The sequence below is a fragment of the Carcharodon carcharias genome, chromosome 12 (assembly GCF_017639515.1).
Source record: "Carcharodon carcharias isolate sCarCar2 chromosome 12, sCarCar2.pri, whole genome shotgun sequence".
NCBI lineage: Eukaryota > Metazoa > Chordata > Chondrichthyes > Lamniformes > Lamnidae > Carcharodon > Carcharodon carcharias.
This window is the reverse complement of record NC_054478.1, coordinates 124,109,849-124,130,980: the sequence shown is the minus strand read 5'-3', so window position 1 is coordinate 124,130,980 and position 21,132 is coordinate 124,109,849. Positions and strand designations below refer to the sequence as shown.

Genomic DNA, 21,132 nt, shown 5'->3' with positions numbered 1-21,132 from the left:
GTGGCTCCAGCACTAATCCCTGTGGCACTCCACTAGTTACATCCTGAAAATGCCCCCCTTATCCCAACTCTGTCTTCTATTAGTTAGCCAATCCTCTATCCATGCTATAATACTACCTCCAACACCATGGGCTCTTACCTTGTTAAGTATCCTTGTGTGTGGTGCCTTATCGAACGCCTTTTGGAAATCTAAATATATTACATCTACTGGTTCCCCTTTATCTATCCTGCTTGTTACCTCCTCAAAGAATTCTAATGAATTTGCCAGGCGTGATTTCCCCTTCATGAAGCCATGATGACTCTGCTTGATTATATTATGCATTTCTAAATGCTCTGCTATTACATCCTTTATAATAGACTCTAACATTTTCCTAATGACAGATGTTAAGCTAACTGTTTTTTGTCTCCCTCCTTTGTTGAATAAGGGTGCTACATTGGCAGTTTTCCAATCCTCTGGGACTTTTCCAGAATCTAGGGATTCTTGGAAGATTACTACCAGTGCATCCACTATCTCTGTAGCTACTTCCTTTAATATCCTAGGATGCAACCAATCAGGTCCAGGGGATTTATCGGCCTTTAGCCCATTTAGTTTCCTAGTACTTTTCCTCCAGTGATAGTTATTGTATTTATTTCTTCCCTCCTTTTGCCCCTTGATTATTTAGTATTGTTGGAATGCTATCAGTGTGTTCTACAGTGAAGGCTGGTGCAAAGTATTTATTCAACTCCTCTGCCATTTCCTCGTTCCCCATTATTATTTCCCCAGCCTCATTCTCTAAGAGGCCTATGTTCACTTTGGCCTCTCTCTTCCTTTTTATATATTTAAAGAAACTCTTCCTGTCCATTTTCATATTACTTGCTAGTTTACCCTCAAAGTTTACATTCTCTCTCTTTTTATTTTTTGGTCATCTTTGGTTGTTTTTTAAAAACTTTCTCAATCCTCTGGCTTACCAATAATCTTTGCCACGTTGTATGTTTTTTCTATCAATTTGATGCTATCCTTAATTTCCTTGGTTAACCATAGTTGGTTTATCCCCTTCCCAGAATCCTTCTTCCTCACTAGGATATATCTTTGTTGTGAGCCATGAACTATTTTCTTAAACATTTACTTTTGTTCATCAACTGTCTTTCCTGCTAAACTCCTTGCCCAGCACACTCCAGCCAACTCTGCCCTCATTCCTTTGTAATTGCCCTTATTTAAGTTTGGCACAGTTGTTTCTGACCCAAGTTTCTCTCTCAAACTGAATGCTAAATTCCACCATGTTATGGTTACTGTTTCTTAGGGGACCTTTTACTCCAAGATCATTTATTTATCCTGTCTCATTACACATTACCAGATCCAAAATAGTCTGATTCCTGGTTGGATCCACAACATATTGTTCTAGGAAATTGTCCCGAATACACCCTATGAATTCTTGCTCGTGGCTACCTCTGCCAATTGATTTTCCCAAACTACATGAAGATTAAAGTCATCCATGATTAATGTACTGCCTTTTTTACATGCCCTCATTATCTCCTATTTATTCTCTGTACAACAGTATAGCTACTGTTAGGGGGCCTATAGACTACTCTCATCAGTGTCATCTTCCCCTTGTTATTTCTTACCTCCACCCATATGGATTCTACATCTTCTGATTCAAGATCATTTCCTGTTATCATACTTATTCCATCTCATACTAACAAAGCTACCCTACCACCCTTTCCTTCCTGCCTGCCCTTTCAAAAAGTCACATACCCCTGAATGTTTAGTTCCCAGCTTTGATCTCCTTGTAACCATGTCTCCATAATGGCTATAAGATCCTACCCATTAACCTTTAATTGTGCCATTAATCCATTTTTTTGTTACAAATACTACCTGCATTTAAGTAAAAAGCCATTAATTTTGCCTGTTTACCATTCTTTCCCCCTTCGACCCTATTTGCTGCTATTTTTTTTTAATGTTTGTACACTTTGTCCCTTCTAGGCACACTCTGAGTATCATTACCTAAACAGCTACCCTGCAATGCTGCCATATCCTTTTCTTTTGTAAGCCTACATATCCCCACCAGAACCCTTCCCCCCACCTCTACTTAGTTTAAAACCCTCTCTACAGCCCTAGTTATTCGATTCGCCAAGGCACTGGTCCCAGCATGGTTCAAGTGAAGCCTGCTCCACTGGAACAGCTTCCTTCTACCCCAGTACTGATGCCAGTGCCCCATGAACTGAAACCCATCCCTCTTACACCAATCTTTGAGCTACGCATTTAACTCCCTGACTTTATTTACCCTATGCCAGTTTTCCTATGGCTCAGGTGGTAATCCCGAGATTATCTTAGAGGTTCTGCTTTTTAATTTAACTCCTAACTGTTCAAATTTTTTTAACAGAACATCCTTTCTAGTCCTATCAATGTCGTTGGTACCAACGTGGATGACGACAACTGGATCCCACCACTCCCACTCCAAGTTCCTCTCCAGCCCTGAGGAGACGTCCTTAACCCTGGCACTGGGCAAGCAACACATCCTTCGGGACTCATGCTCACGGCTGCAGGGAACAGTATCTATCCCCCTAATTATACTGTCCCCTACCACTACTCTGTTCCTATTTCCTCCCCCCACTTGAATGTCTCCCTGTACCACGGTGCCGTATTCAGTTTGTTCATCCTCTGATTACGGTTCTGTGAAGCACCTTGGGATATTTTCCTATGCTAAAGACGCTATACCAATGCAAAGTGGTTACACAGCAAGAACAGCAGTAAGTAGAGGATGGTGTTATCTCACCAGCAAAAAACCATAACAGAGCTCTCCAAACAGATAGCTTTTATATCTGCCTGAGGGGACAGATGACCTTGGTTAATGTCTCATCTAAAAGACAGCACTTCAGACAGTGCAGCACTCCCTGAGCACTGCACTGGAAGCGCCAGTCTGGATTGTGTGCACAAGTCTGTGGAGTGGGACTTAAACCCATAATCTAGTCACCCAAAGGCAAGAGAACTACCCACTAAGCCCATGCTAACAGTTGACTGGAAAGCAGTATCTGCTCATACTTGTTCAGGCTTACTCCTGTTCTACCATCAGTGAGGGGTATTCATTCAATTTCCACCAAAATGTTGAGTATCAGCGTCATGATTCCCCAGCCCCAAATTTCTTTCCCCCCAATTTTGATCACCCGCTCCTGATGACACCAACTTTTTCTTAGGATAAAACTCCACAAGCACTGGTTTCTTCCTACAAAAATAGAGTGAACATTTAAGAGCACAGGATAGCATTCAATCTGTTGTACCTCTGCCAGCTCTTTGCTGGAACAATCCAAAACACATCCCACGGTCCCACTCCAATCCACATAGTTGTGTCATCTTCCACTTCAAATGCAAATCTGTTCTTTTATTTAACCATTCCATGTTAAATCATTGCATAAAACAACATTTTTTAAAAATGCAAAGGGTTGCAAATACACCAAGTCTGCTAGCATCTTTAAAAGAGCTCAGTTGGAAAGTGTAGGGTAAACAGTAAACTTCAGGAGTAATAGCAAGTGACAGTCTGTAAAATGAGGAGGAATGGAAACTGAGTTGGAAGCATTTGTAAATGACAGAGAAATAGTGACAGATCAAAGATTTGTCAACCCTTTGTCAGAACTGGAAGCTTGATAGTTGGTGCCCAACTGCAGAATCACATCTAACAGTAGAATGGCTAAAGGTTTCCACTTTTGGGCCTGAAAAGTGCCCAGTCTACCTCAAATTACCCTGGAAAGGCAAAGTGCTACTCTGCAGTGACTACGTGAGTGGTATTTTCCACTAACATAGAAACATAGAAAATAGGAGTAGGCCATTCGAGCCTGCTCCGCTATTCTGTATGATCATGACAGATTCCCCACCTCAACGCCATACTCCTGCACTCTTCCCATACCCCTTGACGCCTTTACAGTCTAGAAATCTATTTCCACCTTAATATATTCAGTGGCCTGGCTGCCTCAGCCCTCTGTGGTAGAGAATTCCATAGGTTCACCATCCTCTGAGTGAAGAAGTTTCTCCTCATCTCAGTTCTAAATAGCTTATCCCATTTCCTGAGACTGTGACCCCTTGTTCTAGGCCCCCTGCCAGAGGAAATATCATCCTGTCCAGCCCTATCAGAATTTCATATGATTCATTGAGATCCCCTCTCATGCTTCTAAACTCCAGTGAATACAGGCCAAGTCGGCCCAATCTCTCCTCATACGACAATCCTGCTATCCCAGGGGTCAGTCTGTACGCCCTCAATGGCAAGTGTATCCTTTCTTAGGTAAGGAGACCAAAACTGCACACAATACCCCAGGTGTGGTCTCATCTGAGCCCTGTACAGCTGCAATAAGACATCTTTGCTCCTGTACTCAAGTCTACTCACAATGAAGGCCAACATACCATTTGCCTTCTTAACTGTTTGCTGCACCTGCATGGATGCTTTCAGTGACTGGTGTACAAGGACACTCAGGTCCCTTTGTACATCAACATTTCCCAATCCATCACCATTTAAATAATACTGCCATTCTATTTTTCCTAACAAAGTGGATAGCTTCATATTTATCCACATTATACTGCATCTGCCTTGTATTTGCCTACTTGCTCAACCTGTTTAAATGGTCTTGAAGCCTCTGAACACCATCCTCATGCTCACATTACCATCAAGTTTCATGTCGTCAGCAAACTTGAAAATATTACATTTGGTTCCATGAACCAAATCATTGATATATATTGTTTCTCTACTATTTCTGTGAAGTTATTTGTGTCTTCCTTTGTGAAGGCAGAGCTAAAGTAGTTGCTTAATTGGTCTTCCATTTCCTGGTTTTCTATTTTAAATTCTCCCATTTCAGACTGTAAGGGATCTACCTTTGCCTTCACTAATCTTTTTCTTTTTCCGTACTTATAGAAGCTTTTACAGTCTGCTTTTATGTTCCTTGCAAGTTTATTCTCATACTCTATTTTTCCCCTCTTAATCAACCTCTTGGCCTTCCTTTGCTGAATTCTGACCTGTTCCCTGTTCCTAAGGCTTGCTACTTTTTCTAGCAACTTCATATGACTCCTCTTTGAAGCTAATGCTATTCTTAATTTCTTTTGTTGGCCAGGGGTAGGCCAGTTTTCCTGTTGTGTTTTTGCGCCAGAATGGAATGTATAACTGTTGCAATGCATACATTCATTCCATAAATATCAGCCATTGTTTATTGATTGTCATGCCTTTTAATGAAGTTTCCCAATCTATCTTAGCAAACTCACGCCTCATACCTTCGTAGTTTCCTTTGTTCAGATTTAGGACCCTAGTTTCGGATTGGACTACTTGACTTTCCAACCTAAGGAAGAATTCTATGGTCACTGTTCCCTAACAACAAGATTAATAATTAAACCCTTCTTATTGCACAATACCAAATCTAGGATAGCTTGTTCCCTGGTTGGTTCTTTGACATACTGGTCTAAAAAAACTATCTTGTACACACTCCAGGAATTCATTCGCCACAGTATTATTGCTAATTTGGTTTGCCCAGTCTAAATGTTAAAATCACCCATGATTACTGTAGCATCCTTGTTACATGTATCTCTAATTTCCTGTTTAGTGCCGTCCCCTTCCTTGTCACTACTGTTTGGTGGCCTATATTTGTGCTGTTAATGCATCTACCTTATTGCAAATGCTCCGTACATTCAGATACAGTGCCTTTAGACTTGTCTTTTTACACATTTTTTTGTACTATGGCCCTATTTGCTGCTAGCCTTTGTTTCCTCTGCTTTGTACTTTTGCTTTCTATTTTTCTGTCTTTCATTCCTATCTTTGTTTCTCTCTCTTGTGCCTAACTGCTCAGGTTCCCATCCCCCTGCCAAACTAGTTTAAACCCTCCCTCACAGTACCAGCGAATACCCCTGCAAGGATATTGGTCCCGGTCCTGCTGGGGTGCAACCTATCCAGCTTCTACAGGTCCCATCTTCCCCAGAATCGGTCCCAATGCCCCAAGAATCTAAATCCCTCCTTTCTACACCATCTCTCCAGCCACCCATTCATCTGGTCTATTCTCCTATTCTTGATCTCGTTAGCATGTGGCACTGGAAGTAATCCTGAGATTACTACCTTTGAGGTCCTGCTTTTTAATTTATTTCCTAGCTCCCTATGTTCTGCTTTCAAGACCTCACCTCTCTTTTTATCTATATCATTGGTACCAATATGGGCCACAGCCTCTGGCTGTTCACCCTCCACCTTCAGAATGTCCTGCTCAATGACATCCTTGACTCTGGCACTAGGGAAGCAACATACCATCTTGGTGTCACGTCAGCGGCCGCAGAAATGTCCATCTGTCCCCCTTACGATAGAATCCCCTATCACTATTGCTCTCCTACTCTTTCCCGCCCCCTTCCCAGCACCTGCCCCCCATCCCACCTGGCCCTATAGCCTATAGTTCTCCGTTGTTTTCTCCATGTCAACGCCTCAGCCACAGTTGGCTTTCCAACCATCAGCACCCTTTTCTACTGTAGTATAAACTGTTGCGATTATTTGAAATTTGGCATTCTTGCATCTGTCCTGATGAATGCAAGACAATAAGCTTTGGATTCATGACTCTCTTTTCAGCAATAATCCTGTCAGTCCCACCTCCCTCCCACAACCCCGCTTGATTCTTGTAGCACTGCAGGCTTATTTCCTTCAAGAAATCCAACTTCCTTTTGAAATCATTGATTGTTTCTGCTTCTGCCATCTCGTAGCAAGTTCCAGGACATTACCACTTCCTGCATAAAAAAAGTTCTTCCTCACATCCCCCCTGCATCTCTTGCCCAAAATCTTAAAATTGTGAAATGGTGCTATATAAATGCAAGTTCTTTTTCTTATGTTAATTTTACCAATTCAATGTCCTCCACTGAAACCGAAGACTCTGGAGTCAAACACCTATCCTCAGCTAACCTTGGAACAGCACAGTTCTATCAGAGAAGAAAATACATAAAATTAGAGAATCCATAGCACAGAAACAGACCACTCTGCCCAACTTGTCTATGCCGGTGTTAATACTCACATGAGTTTCCGCCCACTCCTCTGCATTTAACCTTATGACTGTATACTTCTATTTCTTCACCCTCGTGTGTATATCTAGCTTCCTTTTAAATGTATTGATGCTATTCCCCTCAGCTACTCCCTGTGGCAGCAGGTTTCACATTCTAACCACTCTCTGGGTAAAGAGGTTTCTTCAGGATTCTATATCACAGTAAAAATTTCTGTTATCCAGCATGTCCCAGAAACAGGAGGTGCCAGGTAATCAAAAATGCCGGTTAACTAAGATGAGTTTGCATTTTCATCCAATCAGAAAGTTTCTGGGTGATCTCAAGGTGATGCCAGTGTTGAGGTCTCATGAGAGGTGTGATAGCAAGTCTGGTGAGCAGCGCTGAGGCAACATGGTGCTGCAGAACAGTGGGAGGCTGAGACCAGAGCAAAGGCAGACTGCGGATAAAAACTGCCTGTGGGTCTGATAACTTTTAGCGTTTATGCGAGAATGGGACTGACTGGGAGCAGTGAATGTAACTACTCAGTAACAAGGGTTAGTGCCAAGAATGGGAGATCTGAGATATCTCCAGTCAAAAACCAAATTTCTGTTGCTGTGCTGGTTGGTAGTGCTGGATAACAGAAATTTTACTGTAAATTTATTAATGATTTTTATTTTATATTTATAACCTCCAGTTTTTGACTTCCCCACAAGTGGAAACATCATCCCTACATCTACCCTATCCACCCTCTTCATGTGACCTCTTCAGCTCTCCTCTTCGGAAGAACCCCAGCTTATTGAGCCTTTCCTGACAGGAATAACCTTTCAGTTCTAGTATCATCCTTGTAAATCTTGTTTTCACCTTCTCCAGTCCCTCTATGTCCTTTTTGTAATATGAAATCAGAACTGTGCACAGTACTCCATAAATTTACATAAAAGTTTAACGTAACTCCTTTGCTTTTCAACTCTATTTCTCTGAATTGAACCCAGTCTTTTATTTGTGTTTTTCTTTAATGGCCTTGTTAACTTGCTTTGCTGCTTTTAATGGTTTGTGAATCTTTACCCCTAGATCCCTTTGCTCCTCAACCCCATTTGGACTCCTATATTCCAAGGGGTATGTGATCTCTCTGTTCATCCAACCAAAATGTAATACATTATACTGAACCCATAATGAAATTCATTTGCTATTTGCACAACTATTCTGCAAAATCTTACTGAGGAAGAATGTGACAAAATATAGTATTAACTATATCTATCCATTTGGTATTATTGACAAATTTTGAAATTGTACATTCAGCTCCCAAGTCCAAATCATTTATGTAAATGTTAAACAACAATGATCCCAGCACCAATCCTTGTGGAACATCACTTCCCACCTTTTGCAAGTTGAACTCTTTTGTGACAGGGATTGGAAATTGCATTGTCACCATGGTGAAGGATGTCACTCAAGTGAGGGGCACGAAAGAAATGCGGTAGTGATAGGAGACAGTATAGTCAGGGGGATAGATACTGTTCTCTGCAGCCGTGACTGGGAGTTGGCAGACAACTACCATTGTCCTCTACTTTCTATTCTATTCTATTTTGTTGCAAGCTTTCTATCCATTCTGCTTACTGACCCAACTCAACTTCTTTAATCTTTGTCATGAGTTTACAATACAGTATCTTATCGGTGGGGCCTTTGAAAATTCAAATGTATGACGTCTACTCCATTACCCTTTGTTGTTTCTTCAAAATATTCAGTAAGATTGGACAAATATGACCTTTCCTTTTAAAGTCCATGCTGACTATTTCCCATTGAACTCTAAGTAATTAGAAAGATAGGTGAACATTTTGGGTGAGATATTTTTAGATCTAAGCCCCACCCAAAGCATTAACACTTTTTTGAAAGTTGACAGACCTGCTAGCAAATTCTTTTGTTTTCAGCACATAGGATTTTGTTAAATTTCTGAAAGACTTGCAACCAGTTTATATTTATTGATATAATTCACCAAAACTGGTGTTCGATAAATTATTTAAATGCAGTTTAACGCAACTGATCTGTTCTCCATCCATGGGCTGACTAGAGCAGAGATACACAGGCTCCACTGTGGTATAAACAGGGGCAGGGAATTAACCCAATATGCTTCACATTTAATTCACTGCCTCAAATTGCTCTCCATACAGTCACCATCAGTGAAAGATCTGTATTCACTTGTACCACCAATACTGTATCACACTGCTGTAACAGTCACAGATTTGTGCTCACTTGTACTGTAACTGCATTATACAGTGACATACTTATACCCACCAACCATTACTGTATCCTACTGCTGCAACAGTGTATTCACCAGTACTATACCCCAATGCTCTGTGGTAACAGACCTGTATCTGCCAACACTTGATTCATCAGTTTGACAATAGAGGAAGAGAATTTATATCAGTGATAAATTAGAAACTAAAAATAAATCAAGGGAAGGAACTTATTGGAACCAGTATAAGTAACAATATGGTAACTGAGAAAATAATGGGACCTCAGATAGTTAAATTTCCAGGACCTGATGGTTTTCACCACAGGCTATTAAAAGAAGTAGATGAGGAAATTGTAGAAGTGTTAGTCATAATGTTTTCTTGATTCAGGAATTGTACCATTAGGATGGAAATTTGCTAATGTCACTCCATTATGCGGCTTGGTTGGTAGCCCATTCGCCTCTGAGTCATAGAGTTCCAGATTCAAGTCCCACTCCAAGGCTTTAGCACAAAAATCAAGTTTGATACTCCAGTGCACTCCTGAGGGAATACCGCAGTGTTGGAAGTGCCTTCTTTTGGATGAAGCATTAAACTGAGGCTCAATCTGCCTTCTTGGGTGAATGTAAAAGATCCCATGGCACTATTTCAAACAGCAGCGGAATTAACCTGTTTCCTGGCCAATATTTATCCCTCAATCAACATCACAAAAACTGGATAATTTGGTCATTATCACATTGCTGTTAGTGGGAGTTTGCTGTGCACATGTTGCCCACTGTGTTTCCTAAACAACAATAATGACTACACTTCAAAAGTACTTCATTGGCTTCAAAAAGCACTGGAACATCCATGGTCATGAAAAATGCTACGTAAATGCAATTTTTTTTTTTAAAAGGGTAGGACAGAGAAACCAGGTGACTGCAAGCCTGTCAATTTAAAGTCAATTGTGGAGAATCTACTTGGATCTGTCATTAGATAGAGTGATTGAGCATTTGGACAACTATGATCTGATTGCAGAGAGCCAACAAAACTCTATTAAGCATAAGTTATTTCTGATTGATCTAGATGAATTTTTTGAGGTCACGAATAACATAGGTAAGAGAGTGTATGGTACCTAAGTGTGGACTTCCAGAACGTGTTCAATAAGGTTTTCCACTAATAATTATTAACAAATATGAGAGGACACGGAAGTGGAGATAACGTTATGACCTTGATTGGAAATTGGTTGGAAGACAAAGAGTGAAAATGTAGGGTAGGTAGGCTGATTGGCAGTACGTTACCAATGATTTCCCCAGGATCTGTTCTGGGACTGCATCTTTTCATCATATCTATTAATATGTTATAGTTAGAATTAATTATAATTAATAATATTTAACCAAAATGGGTTTCGATTCGTAAGGCACTGGCATCAGTACTGGGGAAAGTATAAGCTGTACCATTGGGAACCGTGCTGGGACCAGAGTTCTGGTGAGTCACATAACTAGGGCAGTGCAGAGGGCTTTAAACTAAATAGTGGGGGCGAGGGATCAAATGAGGGAAGATGTGATAAATTAAAGAGAGAGGGCAGGGTTGCAATAAGAGAAGTGATAGGGAAGGGACAGATTTACAAACTTAAGAATGCGCCAGCAGAAAAGGCTGCAGATTGCAAAAATAATAAAAAGGCAGAACTAAAGGCTCTGGATCTGAATGCACGCAGCATTCGCAACAAAATGGATGAATTGACAGCTCAAATAGAAATCAATATGTATGATCAGATAGCCATTACAGAGACATGGCTGCAAAATGTCATGTACCCTTGAATATTCATTGTCACTTCAGAAGGACAAAAAGTTAGGAAAAGGTGGAGGGGTAGCTCTGTTAATCAAAGATGACATGTGTACATTAGGGAGAGATGATTTTAGTTTTAAAGATCAAGCTGTAGAATCAATTGGAGTAGAGATAAGAAACAATAATGGTAGAAAGTTACTTGCAGGAATAGTTTATAGACCCCCTGAACAGTAACCACAATTTAGGACGGGGTATGCAGGAAGAAATAATGGGAGCTTATGAGATACAGCAATCATCATGTCCTCAAGCCAACCAGAGAGCAGGCTATTCTAAATCTGGCAATGTGCAATGAGACAGAATTAATTAATGACTTCACAGTAAAGGCACTCCTAGGTAGCAGAGAACATAACATGATTGAACTTCGCATTTGGTTTGAGGGAGATAAGAGTGGGTCTAAGCTAAACTTAAATAAATCCAGTTATGAGGGCATGAAGACAGAACTGGCTAAGGTGAACTGGGAAATTAGGTTAAGGTATAGATCAGTAGAGATACAATGGCAGACATTTGAGGAGGTATTCCACAACACTCAGCAAGGATACATTCCAGTGAGAAAGAAAAACTCTAGGGGTAGTTCACACCATCTGTGGCTAACTAAGGAAGTTAAAGATAGTAACTAGCTGAAAGAAAAAGGTTACAATACTGCAAAGATGAGTGGCAGGTCAGAAGATTGGACAAAATATAAAAAACAGCAAATAATGACTAAAGTAATAATGAGGTAGAAATTAGAGTACAAGAGAAAGCTAGCTAAAAATATAAAAACAGACTTAGTTTCGACAGGCTTTTAAAAAGGACAAGAGTAAGTAAAGCGAATGTTGCTCCTCTAGGGAGAATGTCTGGGGAATTAATAATGGAAAGCAAGGAAATGGCGCATGAATTGAACTGATGATTTCCTGTCAGTCTTCACTGTAGAGAATATAAATAACATTCCAGAAATAATTGTGAAGCAAAAGGCGAAAGGGAGGAAGGAACTTAAACATGTCCAATCACCAGGGAAAGGGTAACGAGAAAATTATTAGAACTAAAATCTGACGAGTCATTGGGTCCTGATGGACTTCAAATTATCAGGAAGATGTAATAATTCTCATAATGTTAGTGTGTGTGTGTGTGTTTGTGTGTGACTTAATTAAATTAAAGTCAGCTGGTCTGAAGGCTTTGATGTATTGGAAGATAAGCTAGATTTGAAATGTTAAGTAGGTAGACATAGGTGTAAAGGGAACATTTGCATTTTTAAATAAACCATGCTAATTGAATTCAAATGAGGGGTAAAATGTTTCACCTAGCCAGAAGTCAGAAACAGTGTATTTATTTTTCCCAAAGATTACTGGTAAAATTGGTACTATGAGAGATTTTTATTATCAAAAAGGTAAAGTCCAAAGACACAGTGAAACAATGGGAATTTGCATCCAAAGGGGAAAATATTTATAAAGGATTGAAGATTGTGTGTAAGGGCAGGCATTTTAAGATCTAACAAGTGTGAAACCATCCAACATCCAAGCTCAAGCTGCTGTCTACAAGGAACTGAAGTTAAGAAAATTCACTTGGAATTGGATTGTTCAGGGTATCATTTTTTTTGCCTGGGTCTTTTAAAATCTGTGTGTCTTACTGTTGCCTTGATGAAAGTGTAACTGCGAGTTAAATTAATTAGGAGATTTAGAAGTTATCATAGTAGTAATTTATAAATCAATGTATGTATCTAAAATCACTTCTTCTATTAATAAAGGTTTAATTCAGTTTTGTAAGAAACCTATAAGACTTGGTGGTCTTATTACTACTGAATTCAAGGCATGGATCTCAAAATTTATACAAATTGCAAAACAGTTGTTTCAAATTTCCCTTTGGGATTCGAGCAGCTCGGCATTTACCATCGGCTCTGTCATAATAATCCTAGGGTCGGTCTTAAAAGAAGTGGCTGCTGAGATAGAAGATGAACTGGTTGTAATTTTCCAAATTTCCCTAGTTTCTGCAAAGGTCCCAACAGATTGGAAAATAGCGAATGTGATACCTCTATTCAAGAAAGGAAGGAGACAAAAAGTAGGAAGCTCCAGGCCAGTTATCTTAACATCTGTTTTGGGAAAATGCTAGAATCTATGATTAAGGAGGTTATAGCAGGGCACTTAGAAAATCTCAATGCAATCAGGCAGAGTTAACATGGTTTTGTGAAAAGGAAATCATGTTTGACTAATTTATTAGAATTCTTTAAGGAAGTAACAAGCCATGTGGATAAAGGGGAACTTGTGGATGAGGTGTACTTAGATTTCCAGAGGACATCTGACAAGGTGCCACATTGAAGGTTACCACACAAAATAAGAGCTCATAGTGCAGCAGGTAATATATTATCAATGAATAGAGGATTGGCTAACTAACAGGAAACAGAATGTAGGCATAAATGGGTCACTTTTGAGTTGGCAGGATGAAATGACATCAGTGCCACAGGGATCAGTGCTGGGGCCTGACTTGGAAGAAGGGACCGAATGTATGATTGCTAACTTTGCTGATGACTCAAAGATAGGTAGGAAAGTAACTTATGAAGAGGCCATAAGGAGTCTGCAAAGGGATAAAGACAGATTAAGTGAGTGGGCAAAAATTTGGCTGATGGTGTATAATGTGGGAAAATATGAATTTGTCCACTTTGGCAGGAAGAATAGAAAAGCAGCATATCATTTAAATAGGGAGGGATTGCAGAAATCATAGATACAGAGGGATCTGGGTGTCATGATATATGAATCACAAAAAGTTAGTATGCAGGTACAGCAAGTGATTAGGAAGACAAATGGAATGTTGTTGTTTATTGTAAGGGGAATGAAATATAGAAGTAGGGATATTTTGCTACAGTTGTACAGGGTGTTGGTGAGACCACATCTAGAGTACTATGTACAGTTTTGGTCTCCTTATTTAAGAAGAGGCATTAGATGTTCATAGAAAGTGCACATGATTGATTCCTGCAATGGTACCGGGGGGTTATCTTATGAGAAAAGGTTGGACCGGTAAACTTTAGAGTTTAGAAGAATGAGAGGTGGTATTATTGAAACAGCAAAGATCCTGAGGAAACGTGACTGGTTAGATGCTGAAAGGATGTTTCCCCTTATGGGAGAGGCTAGAACTAGGGCAGTAATTTAAGACAGAGATGAGGAGAATTTTTTTCTCAGAGGGCCGTAGACTGTGGAACCCTCTGCTCCAGAGAGCAGTGGAAGCAGGATCATTGAATGTTTTTTAAAAATATAAGAAATAGGAGTAGGCCATTCAACTCTTGGAGCCCACTCCGCCATTCAGTGAGATCATGGCTGATCTTCTACTTCAACACCATTTTCCTGCACTATCCCTGTATCCCTTGACGTTTTTAATATGTACAAATCTATCAATGAGTCTTGAACATGCTCAATGGCTGAGCCTGGGGCAGAGAGTTCCAAAGATTCACTACCCTCTGAATGAAGAAATTCCTCCTCATCTCAGTCCTAAATGACCTGTGATAAAAACAAAAAACTGCGGATGCTGGAAATCCAAAACAAAAACAGAATTTATTCTCAGACACTCTCTCTAAGAAAGAGGTGGATAGATTCTGGACCAACAAGGGAGTCAAAGGATATCGGGGATAGGCGGAATTTGGAGTTGAGGTCACAAGGGCCTCAATTAGATCAGCCAAGATCTTACCAAATGGCCAAGCAGGTTCGAGGGGCAAAATGGCCTATTCCTGCTCCTAATTTGTATGATTTTATGTAACTTGGCTGAAGGAATAGTGAGTTTTGTACACAACTATACAGACAACACTAAGTTAGGAGGAACATTAAATAGATGAAACCAGCAAAGATAAATCAGAGCATTTCCTAAATAGTGAGAAACAAGGGAATGTGGAGGAGTGAAGAGGTTTGGGAGTTAAGTAAACAAATCATTAAAAGCTAGTTTTCAGGATCAAAAACAATCAAAAGGTTTATGGACTGTTGACCTTTATCTCAAGGGGGCTGGAATACAAAGGCGAGGAAATTATTCTTCAGTTGTACAGAGTATTATGTTCAGTTCTGGGCACTGCACCTCAAGGATATACTGGTCTGTAGCACAGATTCACCAGAATGATAACAGGGTTAGAGTGTTAAATTACGGGGGCTAGTTGCATGAGCTATTCCTTTGAATGCAAGAGGACAAGTGGTGAACTGATTGAGTCCATTAGAACTTTAAAAGGATTTGATAGGGTGGATACAGGAAAACTATTTCTACTGGTGGGGGAAATCAAGCTCAAAGGAAATCATGCACTAAAATTAGAGATAGGCCAGTGAGAAGCCAAACCAGGAAGCTCTTTTTCACAGAAGGTTGTAAAAATTTTGAACTTTCTGCTAAAACAGCTATGGATTTTGGAACAATTAGAACTTTCAAAAATGAGATCAATAGATTTCTGTTTGGTAATATTATCAAAGGATATGGAGCAAAGGTGAGAAAATGGTACTGAGATGCAGATCAGCCATAATTTAAGTTGTGAGGAGAATGTAAAAAGTCTACAAAGGGATAAAGAGAGGTCGGTGATTTGGCTGATGGGTATAATATTGGAAAATTAGAAAAGAGGTTGTCCACTTTGGTAGGAAGAATAGAAAAGCAGATTATTATTTAAATAGAGAGTGGCTCCAGGATGTTGGAATATAGGGGGATCTGGATGTCCTTTTACGTGAATGACAAAAACTTAGCATGCAGGTACAGCAAGTAATTAGAAAGGCAAATGGAGTGTTGACATTTATTACAAGAGAATGGAGCATAAAAGTAGGGAAGTATGAGGCGTTGCTGAGACCACAACTAGAGTACTGTGTACAGTTCTGGTCTTCCGATTTAACGAGAGATATATTTGCATTGGAAGCAGTTCAGGGGAGGTTCATTAAGCTGATTCCTGGGATGAAGGGGTTGTCTTATGAGGAAAGGTTGAACAAGTTGGGCCTATACTCTGTGGAGTTTAGAAGAATGAGAAGTGATCTTATTGAAACATGAGGGGGCTTGACATGGTAGATGTTTACCTTGTGGGGAAATCTAGAACTAGGAGGCACAGTTTCAGAATAAGCGGTCTCCATTTAAGATGGAGATGAGGAGAAAGTTCTTCTCTCAGAGGGTCATTAACTTTTGGAATTCTCTATCTCAGACAGCAGTGGAAGCTGAGTCCTTGAATATATTTAGGGCCGAGTTAAACAAATTTTTGATCTACAAGGGAGTCAAGGGTTATAGCAGCAGGCAGGAATGGGGAATTGAGGCCACAATCAGAACAGCCAGGATCTTACTCAATGATGGATCAGTGATAAACAGACCGGGACCCACCTATATTATACCACCAGTACTGTACCCTAGTGTTATACAGTGACAGACCTGAACCCACCAGTACAGTACCCCGGTGTTATATAGTGACAGACCTGTACCCACCAGTGCTGTACACCAGTGTTATACAGTGACAGACTTACACCCACCAATACTGTACCTGTATTATACAGTGACAGACCTGTACCCACCAGCACTCTACCCGTGTTATACAGTGACAGACCTGAACATGCCAGTACTGTACCAGTGTTACACAGTGACAGACCTGTACCCACCAGTACTGTACCCCAGTGTTATACAGTGACAGACTTGTACTCACCAGTACTGTCCCCATATTATACAGTGAGAGACCTGTACCCACCAGGACTGTACCCCCATGTTATACAGTGACAGGCCTGTACCTGCCAGTACTGTACCCCAATGTTATGCAGTGACAGACCTGTACCTGTCAATTTTATGCCCTAGTGTTACACAATGACAGACCTGGACGCACCGGTACTGAACCCCAGTGTTATACAGTGACAGACTTGTACTCACCAGTACTGTACCCGTATTGTACAGTGACAGACCTGTACCCACCAGCATGCTACCCCAGTGTTATACAGTCACTGACTTGAACATGCTAGTACCCGTACCGCAGCATTATACAGTGACAGACCTGGATACACTAGTACTGTATCCCAGTGTTATATAGTGACAGACCTGTGCCCACCATTACTGTACACCAGTGTTATACTGTGAGAGACCTGTTCCCACCAGCACCCTACCTCAGTGTTATACAGTGACAGACCTGAAAATGCCAGTACTGTATCAGTGTTATACAGTGACAGACCTGTACCTACCAGGATTGTACCCGTGTTATACAGTGATAGACTTGTACTCACCAGTACTGTATCCGTATTATACGGTGACAGACCTGTACCCACCAGCACGCTACCCCAGTGTTATACAGTGGCAGACCTGAATATGGCAGTATGGTACTAGTGTTATACAGCAACAGACCTGTACTCATCAGTATTGTACCCCAATGTTATACAATGACAGACCTGTACCCACCAGTACTGTACCCCAGTGTTATACAGTACTGCACCAGAGTTTTATTGTTCAAATGTTCTCTCTCAAGGCACCTTCCAGATTGGAAGTACAGGATGTAAACTTCCTTTTCCTTAAATTAGAATTCACGAGGCCCCCATTTTGGTGAGTCAGCTCCTGATATCTCTGCTGTTAAATTTAGTTTGTGTCTGCTGTTGGTATACCTGTTGATCCAATGCATCTGTGTACACCAGATTTTACAGCAGGAATACTGGAAGCAAGCACAGATGCCTGAATCTGATTTAAATGCTGAACATTACCATTATAATCACTTTGTTGGGTGTTTATTCACAGCTCAAATGGAGGTAAAGTGCAAAAACATCACCGCAGTGACAAAACTGTTAACATGACCTGAACCAGAGAATGGGATTAAACCTTCAAATCATTCTAGAATATCGGTTCCTGTGATATTATCAGCCTAACCTTTTATAAACCAGCAAATGTCATTACAAATATTGAACTGTTAATATGCTTGATGTTATTGCAGCATTAACAATGGCCACATTGGCCCTCTATTAGGTTTGTGGTAAAGGCAATAACCAACCCAGTACTATAACAACAATAACTTAGATTTATATAGCACTTTGAATGAAATGTCCCAATATACTTCACAGCAGCTTTATGAAGCAAAATTTGACACTGACGCAATATTAAGACAGGTTTTAAGGAGCATCTTGAAGGAGGAAAAAGAAAGTCACAGAGGTTTAGGGAGGGAATTCCAAAGCTTGGGGTCCAGGCAGCTGAAGGCGCGGCCACCAATGCTGAAGTGACTAAAATTTGGGACAATCAAGAGGACAGATTTAGAAACACACAGAGATCTCGGAAGGTTATAGGGCTAGAGAAGATTACAGAGAAAAAGGGGGGGCGAGGCCACTAAAGGATCTGAAAACAAGAATGAGAATTTTGAAGTCAAGATGTTCCTGGTTCAGGAACTAGGCCATAGAAGAAAAGCTTTTATTCATACAACACCTTTCATGACCTGAGTATGTCCCGTAGCACATTACATCCAATGAAGTAGTCCTGAAGCATGGTAGTGTTGGTGTTGTAATGCAGTCAGAGTTTAAAAATTCAAAGGTGCTACTTTTCCAAGGGCAGTGAATCAATGTGTTGAGAAGGTAGAACTTGAAACAACTTGTGCAGAGCAAGCTCAAACAGCAATGAGATAAATGATCACAAAATCCGTCTTACCAATTAATGCTGTAGTTTAGTGATGTTGGTTGTGGGATAAACTTTCGGTTGTACACTAGGAGAACTCCATTGTTCTTAGGATATGTCATAGGATCTTTAACATCCAACTGAAAGCACTGATGGGGCCTAGGCCTAACAACTCATCAGAAAAACTGCACCTATGACAGTGCTGAACAGGGGTGTCAACTTGGATATGTGGTCAAGTCTATGGAGTGAAACTTGAACCAACTACTTTTCTGATTTAGACTCTTAAGAAAAGGCCAACTGGTTAAACTTAAAGCTGTAGAATTCACAGTAATGCCTGCAAATTGGGTATATTAGCTAACTGATATGAAACAAGAGTTTTTCGAAGGATTGTTGCTAGGGCTCGATGTGGTGCTGTTTTTAATTTACATAGGCAAATTTGAATACAGAAACATAAAGCAAATTTGTCAAACTGACAGATGACCAAACCAAGAGGGTTAGTGGCGTTGGAGGTGACAACTCAGAAAAGTGTGTCTATAAAAATACAAATGAGAAAAACAAAGTCAGCTAAAATTTACAACAATTTGCATTTATCATCTTTAACATAGCAAACAATCCTAAGGCATTTCACAAAAGCATTACCAAACAAAATCTGATGGAGCCGCATAAAAAGACATTAGGACCGATTACCAAAGAGCTAGGTTTTAAGAAAATTCCTAAAGGAGGAAGAAAGGTAAAGTGAGAGAGGGGAATTCCAGAGTTTAGAGGCTAAAGCAACTGAAAATACAGCAGCCAATGATCAAATGATTAAAATGGGCGATGCACAAGAGGCCAGAGTTGGAGGAGCCCAGAGAGTGTTGCAAGGCCAGAGAAGGTTACAGAGATTGGGAGGAACAAGGAACGTGAAAAGATTTTAAAACAAGAATAAAGATTTTAAAATTGAGGCGATGCTGGACCAGGGGTCAATGTAGGTCACTGAGAACAGGGGCGATAGATGAATGGGACTTTGTGCGAGGTTAGGGTATGAACAGCAGAGTTTCAGATGAGCTCAAGCTTATGGAAAGTAAAATATGAGACACCAGCCAGGAGTACATTGGAATAGTTAAGTGTAGAGATAACAAGGCATGGATGAGGATTTCAGCAGCAGGTGAACTCAGAACAGCAAGCTGTACATGAGGCAGAAAAACCAAGCAACACAAATATTCCATCAATTGTGCTGAAACATAGGGCCAGGAAAAGCAACTGCGCCTCTCAAATATGTTCCACCATTCAATTAGATCAAAGCTGACCTGTTCCTTATTCCCATCCACCCAACCTTCAGTCCATACCCCTTGTCTATCAATCTCAGTTCTGAAATGTTCAATTAAGCCCCAGCCTCAACATCTTTTTACAGGAGAGATTTCCAGATTTCCATCACCCTTTGTGTTAAAGAAATGCTTCCTGACATCAACCCTGAATGGGTCAGCTCTAAAGATTATGATGTCCCCTTGTTCCGGACTCTCCCACTAAAGGAAATAGTTTTTATCTCCCCTATCAAACTCTTAGTCATCTCAATCAGATCACCCCATAATCCTCTAAACTCCAGGGAACACAAACCTAGTCTCTCTTCAACCTGTCCTCATAATCTAACCCCAATATTCTGGTGAATCTACACTGCATCCGCGCCAAGGCCAGTATCTCCTCCCTAAGGAAATTTCCACCCTGACACTACTAACTGGAGATACAGAAAGTGACTTGGGCAATTTAAATGGTCCAATTTCAAGAACAGCATTTTCTGCCCCCAAATTTTCAATTTAGAATAACAACCTGAAGAATATTAAAGGGAAGGGAGGGAGACCCACTCTCCCACATTCACCTGCTCCAGGTTTGCAGCCTCCGTCCGCTCACAGCCGTGGACGCTGGGCTGCAGCTCCACACCAAATCGAGGCCCCACTCCCTCGGACAGGCCGCGGCGCTGAATGGCCGGCTCCAGTGCAGACCGGTAGGCTCCCTCCTCGCGGGACAAACTAACGCCGAACACGGCGTTACTGACACAGGAATGACCGTCTCATCAACCGACGGAGCGGTTTCTCTCAACTCGCTGTTTCCATCAGTAGATCCGCTTCAGAGCCACCAAAGCAGGATGCGATGCCGAGTCCTCCAGCCGCGGGGCGGCGCTGCGGCGGGGATGAGTCCTCCCGGCCGCGGGGCGGCGCTGCGACGGGGACGAGTCCTCCTGTCACGGGGCGGGGCTGCAGTATTAAGTGGAATAGAAGAAAAGTTGATTTTATGGCATTGAGAAATGTTTCTGAGTAGAAAAGAGGAATAAGTGAGTTTAGGTTAAGATGTTGAGTACAGTTCCCTTGCTCTGCACAATTTTATTTCCTCCTGTAAAATTAATGTTTGTTGGGTGCTAGGTTCTTTACTGATACCTCAACCAAGCATCTATTTGTGTGAATGTGGACAGTGAAGCCTAGATTTTCTCACTGAGGTCATTTCAATCCTGACCTTAACCCATTTATTGTTACGAGTTATTATGGACTATGCAATAATACCAATCAACAAATCTGGGTTTGAGATTCAAGCCACACTCGATGGTGCTTATCCGTTGGACAGTGGATGA

At 40.9% G+C, this 21,132-nt stretch overlaps 1 protein-coding gene across 3 annotated transcripts in view; it reads right to left on the bottom strand.

Moving 5' to 3' along the window:
- ical1 (islet cell autoantigen 1-like) overlaps positions 1-20,688 on the bottom strand; it is a 135,004-nt gene extending 114,316 nt beyond the window's left edge. Inside the window, exons 1-2 of one of the 3 annotated variants that reach the window (XM_041200922.1) lie at positions 20,386-20,688; positions 6,820-6,897 (exon numbers count right to left, since the gene is read on the bottom strand). The gene's annotated coding sequence lies outside the window, so the exon portion shown is untranslated. Of the gene's footprint in view, positions 1-6,819; positions 6,898-18,566; positions 18,660-20,385 lie in introns of those variants that run through there. The other 2 variants (XM_041200920.1, XM_041200923.1) reach the window with 2 other exon arrangements.
- Between the last annotated feature and the right edge of the window lie 444 nt (positions 20,689-21,132).